We start from the raw sequence: 15,602 nt of genomic DNA, 5'->3' as shown, positions 1-15,602 counted from the left end.
ATGCTTCTAATAAATTATCCTTATATTTAGAAAAACTAATCGACATGACTGATGTTAAATTAAACAGAACCGATCAAATTATCAAAATAATTTTGACAAGACAGTTTGAAGACCCCTTGTTGATATGTCAATCGTTGATATCGGGAACAGGATCGCGTAAAACCAGAAACGGCATCTTATTTGTCGAAATTTAAAAATTTAATAATAAAAATTATTGTTATTAAAAAAAATTTAAATATAATTAATGAATAATAAAATTTTCGTTATAACTATTATTAATTTAATAAAATTTTTATTTCTATAATATAAAAATTTTTGTGTAGCAGATGGTTGCTAATACGTGACGTCATCATCGGGATGATTACCTTCGATGGTCTTACCTTTCGATTTTGACAAGTCAAACAGATATGTTATTAAATGTTTATAGACAATCAGTTTCGTTAGATTTATGCGGTTAATATTATTTTAAATCTTTGTAAATTAAAATGTATTATCCAAAATCGTATGAAACTTTATTCATTTTTGATGACTGAAGGTTTATGATAGAAGAGCATGCAAAAAATATCTTTTGCTTACATCATATAGTCTAAAAGCTTCAGTTTATTGCCTCATGTATAAATATCATATAGAATATAAAAGTTTGTTTGTTCCTTTACAGATCAAGTGAGTATTTTGTTTTAACAAGTAATGTAGTGTATCTATATGTATACTGTGTGTGAAGTATAATGTGTATTTATATATAAATATGATAATTTATCAACATTTTCAATAGTAAAATAAAACTATTATATAAATGTAAATAATTTTTTGTGATAAACATTAAAAAAAATTCTTTTCTTTTTAAAAATTTTTTATTTATAAAAATCAATAATGATAAATTTAGCTTTATCTAAATACAATACATATACATATATGATGTAAAAACAGATTGAAGAACAAATGATATTAAAAGAAAAAATTTCAGAATGAAACTGTTTTTTTTACATTTATTTAAAATGATATATATTAGCTCTATACGTATTGAACTAAAATTTTCATTTTTTTCCTATGTTCTTAGTCAAGAAGTTGATTTGTAGAGTATGGTATGTTTAGCGTAATTAAATGCAATACCACTTACGTATTGTCTGCAGCTTGTAAGTAATAACCTCCATTAAAAACTGAGAGCAAAACATTCGTTTCTGAATGGAATTTGTATTACAAAGTCTAGCACAGGAGTGGCAATCTTTTTAAGTTTGTGTCAAAATTGCTGAATCTGTGATGCAAAATTTTCTCGCATGCCAACCAAAATTTTTGGGAGCATATTATTTGATGTTTTTTAAGTTTTGAGAGAGTCTGTTCAAATATCAAAAATCCACATATGTACAGTACTGTACATGCTTTAGAAACCTGATAACTTCTTTACAAAACATAAAAAAAGATGTTGGATATTTACTTTTTAATGTGAGCCCTAGGTTACATGCTGGAAAAATGTTGTTCGTGTGCAACATTCAGCATGTGTGCTAAGGGTTGTAATTAAAAATAAACTTTATTTTACTCCCAAAATAATCTGGCTTTTTAATTAATAGAATATAGTTTATTATTGGTGTAATAATTTGGATTTAATTGCAAATTATGGAAAAAATTAATAATTTGAAATAATTTTTTCCTTCACCTTTCTAATCAAGTTAATGTTAACTATGTTTAATATCTGTTTGAGTAATTATCATTGTAAATTTTGTAATTACAAGTATTTAATAATTATATAGTTAGGTAGTGTGGTATTAGTGTGATTTTTTTTTTTTTTTTAAAATCAATTATTATTGAAAACTCTGAAACAAGTTCTTTTTGATCAATTCCTTTTATTGCTTTGGTTTAAGATGGATCAAAAATTATTCAGACTATTTACTTGTACGAAGGCTGTTCGGAAAGTTCGCAGCCTTGCTTAAATGCGGTGCTGCAATCAATTTAATTTTTGGAGGGAATAATTCAGCCATCTTTGCTAGAGATACGATACCAATTTCCGCTTGATTTGTCATAAAGTTTTGCCACGACAGATTAGCAGATAGTCAGTGTGCACATGCTTTGTCAAAAATGGAGAAGACAGAGACTCATGCGGTCATAAAATACCTGACGAAAAAAAGGTTGACCCCATCTCAAATCAAAGTTGACATGGATGAAGTTTTGGGAGAGTCTGTTCCTTCGTACACCACTGTGAAAAAATGGACAGCCCTTGTTAAATCTGGCAGAAAGAGTGTGGAAGATGACCCTTGCAGCGGACGGCCGTCAACTGCTGTCACTGAAGAAAATATCAACAAAGTTCACGATTTTGTATTAGCAGATCACCGTTTGAATACGCATGAGATAGCTGAGACAACAGGCATCTCTGTCGACCGAGTGCACCACATCCAAACTGAAAATTTGAGTATGACGAAGGTCTCAGCAAGGTGGGTGCTGCATCTGCTGACCGCTGAGCAAAAATGTGTTCGCACTTTGATGTCAAAGGAGTGTTTGGACTTCTACCAGAAAAATTTCTTGCATCGGTTTGTGACTACTGATGAAACGTGGATCCATTACTACACTCCTGAAACAAAAGAACAGTCGAAGCAATGGAAACACCACAGTTCGCCACCGCCAAAGAAGGCAAAGACAGTTCCATCAGCGAGGAAAGTGATGGCCTCGGTTTTTTGGGATGCTAAAGGCATCATCTTTATTGACTACCTAGAAAGAGGAAAGACCATTAATGCTGTCTTTTACTGTGAACTTTTGGGAAAATTGAAGAAAGAAATCGAGGAAAAGAGACCACACTTGAAGAAAAAAAAAGTTCTGTTCCATCACGATAATGCACCTGCACATTCTGCCAGAATCACTGAACAAAAGATTAACAAACTTCGCTTCCAATTAGTTCCACATCCACCATACTCACCTAATTTGGCCCTCAGTGACTTCCACCTTTTTCCAAACATAAAAAATTCTTGACTGGAAAGAGATTCCACTCAAATGACGAAGTCATCTCTGAAGTGAACGAGTATTTTGCACATCTTGACAAATCGACCTATTGCGATGGCATAAAAAAACTAGAACATCGCTGGAATAAGTGCATTGCTAACAGAGGAGACTACATTGAAAAATAAAAAAGTTTTAACATTATTTTGTTTGTTGTTCTATTTGAGGCCACGAACTTTCCGAACAGCCCTCGTACTTATGTATAATTTATAGCCATTGAAATAATATAGAAAAAGTAAACGTTAAAAATAAATTTTAATTAAATGTTTCAATACTGGTTTTGTTGTGATGTACCCGTGAACTTAAGAATGGTCCAAACGCTATGTCTGTGTCTGTGTTATGTAATATTAAATACTTATTTTACTTCTATTTATCAGTTTTATTTTGGTTTTTTTTAAACATTATCCACCTCATAATTTTTACCCATCTACAGGTAATAACAATTTATACTATTTTATAACAAAACAGTTTAAAATTTTATTTACTTAATAATTAAACAATCACAAACAAAACCTTTTTTTTAACAAGTAATTGAACAATATATCATTCGATTGAAGAACAAAAATAAGAAGACTCATATTTTTTTTTTATCTGTCAGGTCAGCCATTTTTAAGAAATAGGATTTTAAAATGTTCTAAGGCAGTGTTTTTCAACCTTCTTGAATACGTGACCCCTTTACAAGTTAAAAAATTCTGGTGACCCCCACAGCCATATTAAAACTATGTCAGTGATTTTAAAAACTACAGGTACGTTTTTAATTTTCTTTCTGTTGAGATTTAAATATCAATCAAAAAACTAATTGTACTGTAAATGTAAAATAAACAGGCATAGCCTTCTCACTGAAATTGTAGTGTAGGACCTACAAACACTTGTCTTTTTCTTTTACCCGCAACCCCCGTGTATGGCTTTTGCGACCCACCTGGGGTCGTGACCCACAGGTTGAAAAACACTGTTCTAAGGTACTGTATAGTAATTTACATTGAAATATAGTACTGGTGGTAGCAATGTAGCTGGACTAGGCATGTTGAGGGATTGATTCCTGTCATGTTAGATATTTATTCTGCTTGAAGTTTTTACTTTTTATGGTTTAATGCAAATGTAAAGGAAAAATACAGTATTTAAGACAAATTAATTATTTACAAAAAGCACATAAAATGAAGGCATTTCTATCACACTCTTCTAATAAACACTTTGTTTCAGGAAATGTAAAATTTCCATCAGTAACATTGGAAAAATTTATATTGTTCTCTTCTGTAACATATTCTGATTTCTGCCATGCATATATTAACATGTGTTTAAAAATAGGAGCATATAATTGGTTATACTTAAGTGATAAGAACTTTAAGATAAATTTCTGTTATTTAATTTAAAAATGGCCATATCATTGACTTCCACTCCAATCATTTACTCTATTCTTCCTGTTATAATCTTGAATTGTCTAAAAAAATAAACTTTTAGAAGCTGTATGTACTTTGTTGCTTTTGCAGGGATGGTGGAAAAAGAGCTCTTTTCATCAGGTAAATTTTTATTTGTAAAATGCATAATTCTTTTGTTTAGTCCAGTGGTTTTTAACCTGTGTTCCACAAAAGAAAATATTTTAAAGTTTTTATTCAAATTTATTCCCATTGCTATATTCATAGATAATTCCATGTTTTTATTTTATTCAACATATTAAAGTTTATTAGTTTGCTGCTTCATTGTTTTCTGAGAATAGTAAACATGGAATTGCTTATCAAGTTTTGAATGTATTGATGCTAATGCTTTGTGTAATAAGAAGTACAGTAATACCCCGACTTACGCTACCCCGACTTACGCGAACCCGGAGTTACGCGATTTTCAAATCTCGTCGATTCGTCTTTTGTTTGAGCGCCACGCAACCCTCGATTACTCACCCCCCACACTATTGTTCAGCTTACATGTTTGGATGTGTCGCGCGGAATCCACACATAGCTACAATTTATTTTGTGTTATTTATTTCTGTGTTTCTTATATCTACGGAGACTTGAGAGACTCTACTATGTCATCCAAACGAAGTAGAACTAATTCTTCTGCATCAAACAAAAAAAGAAAAGCTTTATCTTTTGGAATGTAAAGTTAACATTGGGTATGTTCGTAAAGTCGAACGAGTTAAACGAGAATGACGTCATCATTATTCCTATTTCATTAGACTTTTCGAACGATTCGTTACTAACACGTTTAACTCGTTTGACTTCGATATTAAAGACTTCGATACAAAAATGAAAATTTGTGAATTGGCAAAGAAGTTTGATCTACCGGAATTGTCGGTCAGAACAATTATAAAAGGCAANATGGAATTGCTTATCAAGTTTTGAATGTATTGATGCTAATGCTTTGTGTAATAAGAAGTACAGTAATACCCCGACTTACGCGAATTCGACTTACGCGGTTACCGCTCGGTCCCACCTATCGCGTAACTTCGGGGTATTACTGTATATGAATGGTGATCCGTGGCCACAGAAAGATTGAGAATCACTGGTCTAGTCCATAAATCTTGTAAGAGAATTATTTTGACATCAATAACTCCAGTTTTTTATCCAGTTAACAACATTCATTGGGCTGAAATTTGAAAAAAAATTGTAGACCTATAAATTCCCACTGTTGTCTGTCCATCTGTCTTTCTTTTATCTTGAGAGTGGAATTAGATAGATAAAAGATGAGATCAGATCTGGAAACTTTATGGGCAGGTGGCCCTGATTTAACTATATATGAACTTCCGATGCAAACCAGAAGTCACATTATTTCAATTCAAAAATCTTCCCCTGAAAAGCAATTAGATAGATGACCATCATGACACTATTGTTATTAGGAAAAGTATGATATATACGGGCAAGACACTACAGTACTAATTTGAGGTGGAGAGCATATATTTTAAATTAAATAAATTAAAAATTGCAGCCTGACATTGACATTGGTATTTCTATATGAATTTTTAGAACCATATTTCTGGCAAATGACTGATCTCACAGATAGATAAGAAAAATATGTATAGTCTTATTTTTCCCCCCCCTCTATCAAATGATGCATATTTATTAAAATGTAAGACTGACATGAAAAAAACCTCCCATGTTAGTATAATACTAACTTCTATAGTTATTTTATATATAAAATAGTTGCAAAACTTTTCATCTTTGCTATAAATTTTTTTGGCAAAAACTAATAATGTTTGACTATATTTGGATATCATCTTTAGACAGTTATTATTGAGAGGATGTGTCTGTTCTTTGCTGTTTCATATTCAAGATAAGAAGCTTTCAATGTGTGTAATATTGAATTATTTTTCCAAATTTTGACTACGAATGATGATTTCAGATACTGTGTTCACTGAGTCATACTTGTTTTATAACGATACAGGATTTTCTGTGCTTAACTTTTTTGTTGTAACAATGATTGGCAAGATTAATAGAAATTTGCCTGAAAGAGAAATATAACTGGCCAATCAACTTAATGAAGTTTAATATTAATAATAATAATATCTGTGAGATCATATTGAAAACCATTAAGCAAAATATTTGTTAGAAATTTTACTTAAGTCACCATCATTCTTTTATCAAAGAAAGTGGCAGAATTAGAATCTTTGTCTTATAAAAATATTGATATTAACTGTGATACAATAATCATAGTTAATATCACTTGTCTCTTGTCTGTTGAGGATTATCTAAGAAGAAATCTTTAATAAAAATTTCTAAATTTTGTTAATTACTTCATTGTATTAATTGTACATTAATTGTATATTAATGTAAATTGTTTATCCAAATAAAAGAATCTGTACAGTTCTCCAATAGTGAGATATTTTAGTTTAAGATTTATTAAGAAAGATGCTATAACCACAATGGTAGTGCTATGAATTTAAAATTTAACTGAATGTATATTCCTTTAATATCTTCCTATTCCTGCTGCTTTAACTTAATCTGATTTGTCTTCTAAATTCAGACTAAACCTTAGAAAGTAATCTTTGTCATATTTCAATTAGGAAATGTCAGTTAGTTCATCATGCCAGATCAGCTAAGATGCAAAGATGTAGAATATGTCAGATTGTGTAAATGAGATTCAGGGAAAATTAAAGCAATTCCAGGGAAATTTGTGGTAGAAAAAATATTATTACAGCAATAATTAGCCAAGATGGTACTCCATTTTTTTTTCTAAGCCTATAGACATTAATTAGGAAAATTCACCAAATGCAGGATCCAACATGTTGTTTTTTGTGTTTGTATTTTAAAAGTAAAATTGAAACATTGTTTACTTTGTTTCTAATCAGTTCAGTCACTTATTACATTGCTGCCTACTTACATTGATTTTTCACTTACAGTAAAAACATGTTGGTCTCAGTTATGGAACTATACTTTCAATTTTTATTAAAAACTGAAACAGTGCTTTAAGAACTGAAAAGTTGATTTTATTTAAATACTCTTTAAGACACTACTTAGTGGATGAAATTTTATGTTAGCTTGAATTAAAACAAAATATTCACTTGTTTCCATATGAAAAATTTTAAATTAATAAACTGCATTTAAAAACTTTCCTGAATTGTCTTAATAAACTTCTATTTATGTATTTAATCATCATTTTATAAACATTATTTTCCTTCATTTTTCATATTTTTTCATTAATCACATAAGCCTTATTTTGCCAAGGAAAACATTTAATAATCACAAACATTTTTGGTTTGTTCTACAAGCCATTCTCAAGTGTTATATTATATTCTGTCATTGGAATATAACATTTTAACAGAATTTCAAATATAATAGATTTAAATATGAATAAAAGAACACAAAACTTTTTAAAAAGATTAAAAAGTTCGTGTTTAATAATAAGCAATAGTATTAATAATAGCAAAATAATAGCCTGATTAATTATGACAATTATTTGGTTTACTCCATTATTTAATGTCAACAAGTTTTGAAGAATGCCAATAATTCATTCAGAGGCACACTCAGGATTTAATCTTGGGGAACAGAGTTGAACAGATTAAAAAAAAAATTTTAATGCAAATTCAATAAAATTCCCACCATACATAGCCACTAATTCAGTAGTATAGAAATAGAAGATATGACACAATATAAACACAAAAACACAAAAAAAACCTTTTCCTAATTAAAATAAATTTTAATTAGGAAAAGGTTTTGGTAAATCTTGTAGTGGGCTTTTTTTTTTTTTTTTCTTTTCCTTTGGAGGGAGCCAGGGCCCGTCTGGGTGTGGTGCTGAATTCATTACTCTGAAATAGAAAATGGATTTCTGGATTATATCCTTTAAAAACAAAATCCAAAAATAAAATACTGTATTTGGTGATTTGATCTGAGGATAATAAATTGTTTAACTAAATTGTGAGAATAGATTTGGCATGATACTCATGAAGCTTATTTTATAAGTTTGTTTGATATTCTTACTACTTGATATAAACAATCCTTTTTACTACTAAAACATTTCACTGGTAATTCTATCTTTGTTAGTGTGTTATTGAAATTGTTTTTTGCAATTCTGTAAAAAAAAAATTTATATATCATTTGATTCACTAACATGAGGTGTGTTACCATTTCAACACTTGGCAGTATTCCATCTTTATTTAGTTGAATTTAGTTCATTAAATTTATACATCAATTGATTTTCTGTTTTTGGAAATAATTGCAAATATACCTTTTGACATTGAAATAATTAAATTTTGCAATCCTTTAATGCTGATTTTAATTCTCCAACTGTTTAGAACTCTCTTCCATTTTGATGCCCCATAGATTTTTGATATGGTTCAGGTCAGGAGAGAGTGCTGGCCAGTTAATTATGTGTAATGATTGATGCAAATCATTACTTGCTTCAACCATCACTTACAGCAGTATGTATGGAGCATCATTATGTTGGAATTTCCATTTTGCTCTTATGATTTTTTTGTCAATAAGGAGGATATGTTCTAGCACTTTCTGATATGCTGTTGCATTCATCTTCTGATTTAGAAAGACAGTTTCAGATTTTCCAAGCTTCCTAAATCCTTGAATATACTTAAGCTTGCTCTTCTTTTTTGATGTCATGCCAATAGTGTTGATACCCATTGGGGCCATCCAAGTTGAACATTTTCTGTACTGAAAACGATTTCTTGTCGCTCAGTTGTCCATCTCATCTTTATCTTTGCCCATTTGACTCTTGCTGTCTTATGGTGATCTTTCAGATAGCATCTTTTTTGAGTATTTTAGATGAGAACATGAGTGAAGCACTCTTTCAATGGTCCATTTCAATATAATATTTCAATTATATTGAAATGGACCATTATTATTGAATATTTCAATAATATTCAATACCATTATTGAATATTATTGAAATTATATTCAATTTCAATAATATTTAAACCAATAGTCCATTTGAAATGCACTATTGGTTATATTTTCTAATGATTTCTAGAGCATCGATTTTCTAGAGCATCGATTGGTAGCAGATATTTTTTTTAATTGACTTGTCATTTGAGTGTAAACCAACAATTTAACCTTTCAGTCAGTTAGCACTTTTTCTTGAATCATAGTTAAAAGTGTGCTCAAAGTTTAAGCTGAAACTTACACTTTGTTTTTTAAATAAAGACAAGTAAAACGGCAAAACCGTATTTGGGACAAGGCTATGTCTCAGAGACTCACTACTAAGCGGAATCACTTTGATGCTCAAGGTGGGTCTCGTTCTCATTCTCCAATCTTCTTTGGTATCACTGCTTTTGGGTGCGATCATTCAAACTTCACCAGCCACAACTACGAGGTTGTCCACAATGCAATTTCGATGAAATTAACCTATTCAATTTCAAAGTTTCTCTCCGTTGCATATCGGCCCAGGTTGAATTTTTGTCAATGCGTAACAAAAATTTTTTGTTTTTTGAAAAAAATAATTGTGGCTATTGTATCATCCAAAATTATTTTTTTATTTTGCACAAACAATATACAGTTTAACCCGATTATAACATCAGATGTAACGACAACCCTAATATAACGTCAAACTTTTATCAGTCCCACGATTTTACTATACTAGATGATTTTACTATACAAGATAAAAAAACTCACTTGTAATGACATAAAACCGTTTTAATGTTATATTTGAAGCACTCCCAAATTTACAAAATTAGATTACATATTTTATTTAACATAGACGAAACTACATGTTCAGTCCTAAGGTCAGAGTTCACTTCTTAGAATGACTGTGGGTGGTACTCTCTCTTACCTGACTTCGGTGGGTGAGGTGGCTGTTTTGTCTGTTTGTAGAAGAGGATCGCTATTTTCATTTGGTTCTCGGTCCCCTGACTAACTAACTACAAGTCTGGATTTTTTTTATGCGCAAATGATTTGGGCACCTAATACTCTGTGCCAAATATCAACACTGGACATGTACTCTTTCATACCTCTATGCTGGTAACATAAAACGGTAGTACGATTTTATAAACAAGACAGTCTTGTCAAAAAATGCAATATTCACTTACCTGCATCATTATGCATCAGAAATTTGTATATTTTAGTCATAGTAATCAGCATATCTGGCATATAATTTTGGTACCACTGTGAAATGACTATTTTTGCATAACCCATGTTTGGAATAATCAATCAGGATGATATTTGGTATGTGGCATTAGAAGGTAATGATAAAAAAAGTTATGTAAAATTTTGTCCTACTCTAAACAATTCAAAAGATTTTTTTAAAAATTACACTAGTTGTGCACTGCACTATTTTTTTATAAACAATTGGTTTGGTGCTCCCTGTTGGTAGGGACCCACGCAATTGCCTTTTTTGCCTATAGGATAATGCAGTGTTTTTCAACCTTCTTGAATACGCGACCCCTTTACAAGTTAAAAAATTCTGGCGACCCCCTAGGGCCATATTAAAACTATATTAGTGATTTTAAAAACTATGTATTTAATTTTCTTTCTGTTGAGACAAATTATTGTTGATTAAAATGAAAATTTCATAAGATTTTTTTATATTATTTTTAGGATCTGAATTTTCAGCTTCTACTTTCCTACTTTTTATTTCTTTTTGCAAATCAGCTCAACACTTCAACACTTTTTCGGCTATCATTTTCCAGGGTGGGCTGTAATTCTCGCTGAAATTGTAGTTTTTTTAATGTAGTGTAGGACCTACAAACACTTGTCTTTCTCTTTTACCCGTGACCCCCCCGTGTAAGGCTTCGCAACCCCCAGGGGGTTGCGACCCACAGGTTGAAAAACACAGGGATAATGCATGACTGCTTTATCCCACAATTGAAGCAGTCAGAAAAATTTAATTTGAAGTTTGACAATTTGTTTGTATGATAGCATTTCTTGGCTACTGATATGTCTCTTATATTGCAAGTGGATAGATAATACCTCTAAACACTGATGGTTAGCCTCACCAATAGACTAGCCATATGAAGTTTTCTAGGTTTTCTTCACATACTAACCCATAAATAGTGATTAGTTTCCTGTAGAAAGTCCTCCCGAAGGTAACTCTCCTTGGCAGATTGCCTATTGCCTTTTCCCATCAATCTAATCCAGTTTAATCTTTTCAATATGAAGTAGTTTTGTATGCTATTTTGGTATTTAATTGAAAAAAGTCAAAAACATGTGTTAAATTTTATGGATAAGTAATTACAGTTGTTTCCTTTCTGATTTATTAACTAAAATAGAAATATTTTGTTGAAACCAGGGCTGCGGAGTCGGTAAAAAACACTCAACTCTGACTCCTGATAATTTTAGTAGGCTGACTCTGACTCCTGACTCTGACAAAAATTAAATACCAATTCATTTTATGGGAGGCAGAGACACTCATAGAGGGTACCTTACTCTGAACTCTGAAAGGAGCTTGGGGAGTTTAAATACTTTTATAATTAGTATTTTTAATATTTAACTTACATTAATATTTATTTGTATAAAAAAATTAATTTTCAACGAATATTTAATAAGAGGAGAAAGGGGATGATAAAATTCTACATCTACATATATTCGACAGCATTTGCACTTCAATTTCACCCTTCCAGAAGAGTTAGTTCAACTAAAAAGTGTGCAATCTAGCTAGCTACCTCAGCCCCTTGATCAGAAAAGAAAAATATGTACTCTGATCAATTAGTATGTCTCATTCAGAAAAATAGAGTACTTATTTAGAGCAGAGATAATAAAGGAATGATTCAAAAATATTCAATTGGGTCAAAATAATTTAACTACTAAACACAAATACTACAAAGAACACTACATATTTAATAAATTAAATTGTTGCATTTTGTATTTAAAATAAATGAATTATAACAAAATACAAAAACGTTTTAAAAAATTAATAAATATAATAAATTTTCCTTCATTTAAATAAAAAAACTAAAGTAAATTTAAAATGTCGAGTCAGAGTCAACACAATTTTTCTGACTCTGACTCCTCTGGCCAGAAATTCCCTCTGACTCTGACTCCACAACCCTGGTTGAAACACATTCTATTATATCAGGGATGGCAAACCTATGGCACGAAAGGAAATTTTGATGGCACACACAAAAAATATGATTTTTTATTAATCATAACAAAATTTTATTTTATGAATTGTAAAAATGAATTAGAATCCAACAATCCATACTTTAAAAATAATTTATGATTTAAATTTATAGTACTGAATATCTACTACAGTAATACCGGTAATATCATTTTGTGGTATGATCGATGTTTTCCTGTGGTCGTGCGTTTTAATTTGCTCTGTCATGAAAACAGACTGTATTGCCAATGAGTCATTAGTCTCTCTAATTTTAAGCGTTTGTATGTGTCATTTTAAAATTTTAATCATTGTCACGTTAAATATAACTATTTACAAACCCTACAGTTTTATTTTAAGGTAATTATTGCATTTATACATATATTTTAAATTATTTTTTTACAATTTCTTATTATGGCTAGTTCAATGAAAAAATCAAAATTCTCTGCTACTACAGGTAGTAGCAGAGAATTTCAAACTTGGTGAACTGATAAGTACGGCATGATTAATAAGGACAGTGAAGCTATTAGCATTTTATGCTAAGGAATGGTGGTTTGCAGAACATCATCAGTAAAGTGACAGTATGAAACCAACCACAAGTGTCTTCTCAATCAAAGTGAAGAAGAGCAAAAGAAGTATATATTACGTGTTTTCAAAAATAAAAATGCCCAAGCTACATCCTTAATGAAATATATTGGAACTCAATCAAACACTACTGTTGCTTGTTATCAAGCTTTAAAAGCTATTGCTCAATACGGGAAAACTTTTAATGAAGGTGAATTTTTAAAGGAGAATTGGTTGCAATGTGCATTATACTTATTCGAAAATTTTGAAAATAAAGAAAAAATTATTCAAAGAATTAAAAATATACTAGTAGTTAGGAATATGGCGAAAGAGAGAATTTTAGGAATGGCAGAAAATTTAAGATTTCAACAATAAATAGATATAAAATCTTGCAATTTTATTTCCATTTGCCTTGATGAGTTCACCAACGTAACAGGTTCAGCTCGTTTAGCAAATTTTGTATGTTATTTTGTTCAAAATAACGTTAAAGAAAAAGTAATAAGTTTATCAGCACTAACAACAACAAAAAGGAATAGACATTTGTAATGCAGTTATAGATGCATTAGGCAAAAAAAAAGAAATATGTAATCACTTACACTGAACCAATTTACAGTGTGGTACGATTAACTAACCAGTACAAAAACAAACATTTTTGAACCCCTTCTGGGCTCTTCATCAGGTTCCTACAGTTTTAGCTCGTAACTTCGATTAACGAATGCTTTTCAAATAACTTCGTTCTTGAGTTCAAACAGATCCATAGGAGTCAGAATGCAGGAACATCAGGCTGATATTCGTCATGGGAGAACCAGCACGGCCCTCGCAACATACGCAACAGACTCAGACATAGTTGCCGACTTTACTAGGGTCAGTCTCCTCCTCAGGGCTCCTCCCAATGATCATCTCAAATGGTTAGAGGCGATGCACATCTTTAAATCCTCTATTGAATCCACGTGCATAAATTTTAAAGAGGAGATGCCTTTGTCGATGACCTGGCAAGAGTTGATACACAGCACGCTTTAGCTGCTCCTTATATCCGAGCAGGATGACTCGTCACGCATGCGCGACTTATAATTTTAAAAGAACTGTTTGAACTCGAATGAAGTTATTTGAAAGGCATTCGTTAATCGAAGTTACGAGCTAAAACTGTAGGAACCTGAATGAAGAGCCCAGAAGGGGTTTTTGAACCCCTTCTTGGCTCTTCGGTTAGTTAATTGTACCACACCGTAAATTGATTCAGTGTATGTGATTGTTATATAGGTGTGGTGAGTAGTGATTTTTGTAAAAGAAATATGTACTTTCAAAATTGTATCAGTAACAACTACCGGTGCTTGCAGCATTATTGGACATGAAAAATGGGTTTATATATTTATTTACAAAACATATTGGACATGCAATTCTAGGTTTCCATTGCATTATTCACCAGCAAGCGTTATGGGTCAAGACATATTTGAAAGTTTTGGATGATATGAGTTTGGGGACAAAAGTACTCAATTTTATATCAGCACAAGCTCTAAATAAAAGAAAATTTCAGGAATTGTTAAACAAGGTAAACTCATCAGACAATGGCTTATTTTTGTACAATAATGTACGGTGGTTAGGCTGCAGAAATGTTTTGCAAAAAATTGTAGATTGTTTGGAGGAAATTAGATTATTTTTTAATAATGAGAATGTCAGTTAATGGATGTAGAATGACTTGCAAAACTATAGTGGTACCTCAGGATACGAAATTAATCCATTCTGAAACTGAGATCATATGAAAATGTCGTAAGGTGAATCATTTTTCCCCGTACAATTACATATAAAACCAAATAATTCGTTCCAACACGAACAACACACTCAAATTAAAGCTAAGTAGTACATTAAAAAAATAACTATAGTAAGGAAAATACTGAAAAATGCATTTTATAGTTGTAAATGTATAAATAATCATAATAGAATAATAATTGATTAAAAGAAAAATGTAGTTTTATTTGCACTTTATTTTTGAGGATAGACGACGGTGGAGGTGTAAACTGGTGGCGGAAGAGAGGGAGAAGGGAAATGATACTAAAACTTAACTTACATAACAATTAATGTAAAAATAACTTAAAAATAACTTAGAAAAGATAAAAAAAATTAGTGTTGTTTTATATATATATATATATAAAATATTTATTCACTGCTTTTAGCTTTCTTTCCTTCACTTTCACCAGCACTTTCACTGGATACAGGTCGCTCGGTAAAATATCTATCCAAAGAGGTTTGGTTTTGCCTACTTTTTAAAATGTTTCTAAAATGACTTAGACAAATGTCATTACTCCGAGCAGCAAAACAGCCAGTGTGAACATTTTCGGGTTGTTCCTTTTCAATAAAATCAATCACTTTCTGATAATACCTCAAGATTTCCTTTATCGAGTAAGATCCTTCCACGACGAAGTAAACACGCGGACTGAGACCGATGAACAGAAGTGAATAAAAAATGGCGCTACGAACTAATGTAACGTCGTATGGTGAGTTTTTGTTCGTATCGTGGAGCAAAAATATGTTCAAATTTCGTGTCGTATCCTGAAAATATCGTATGCTGGGGCGTTCGTATCCTGAGGTACCACTGTATA

General features: G+C 31.1%; 1 protein-coding gene across 2 annotated transcripts in view; it reads left to right on the top strand.

Annotated features, from left to right (window-relative positions):
* Positions 1-327: 327 nt before the first annotated feature.
* LOC111618480 (rho-related BTB domain-containing protein 1-like) overlaps positions 328-15,602 on the top strand; it is a 153,950-nt gene continuing 138,675 nt past the window's right edge. For both annotated transcript variants that reach the window (XM_023360031.1, XM_023360022.1), the window contains exon 1: positions 328-663. The gene's annotated coding sequence lies outside the window, so the exon portion shown is untranslated. The remainder of the gene's footprint in view (positions 664-15,602) is intronic.

This window comes from Centruroides sculpturatus, unplaced genomic scaffold (genome assembly GCF_000671375.1).
Source record: "Centruroides sculpturatus isolate CEXI.00-Female unplaced genomic scaffold, Cexi_2.0 scaffold5, whole genome shotgun sequence".
In the NCBI taxonomy this organism is placed as follows: Eukaryota; Metazoa; Arthropoda; class Arachnida; order Scorpiones; family Buthidae; genus Centruroides; species Centruroides sculpturatus.
Note: the sequence above shows the minus strand (reverse complement) of the source record. Positions and strands in the feature narration are given on the sequence as shown.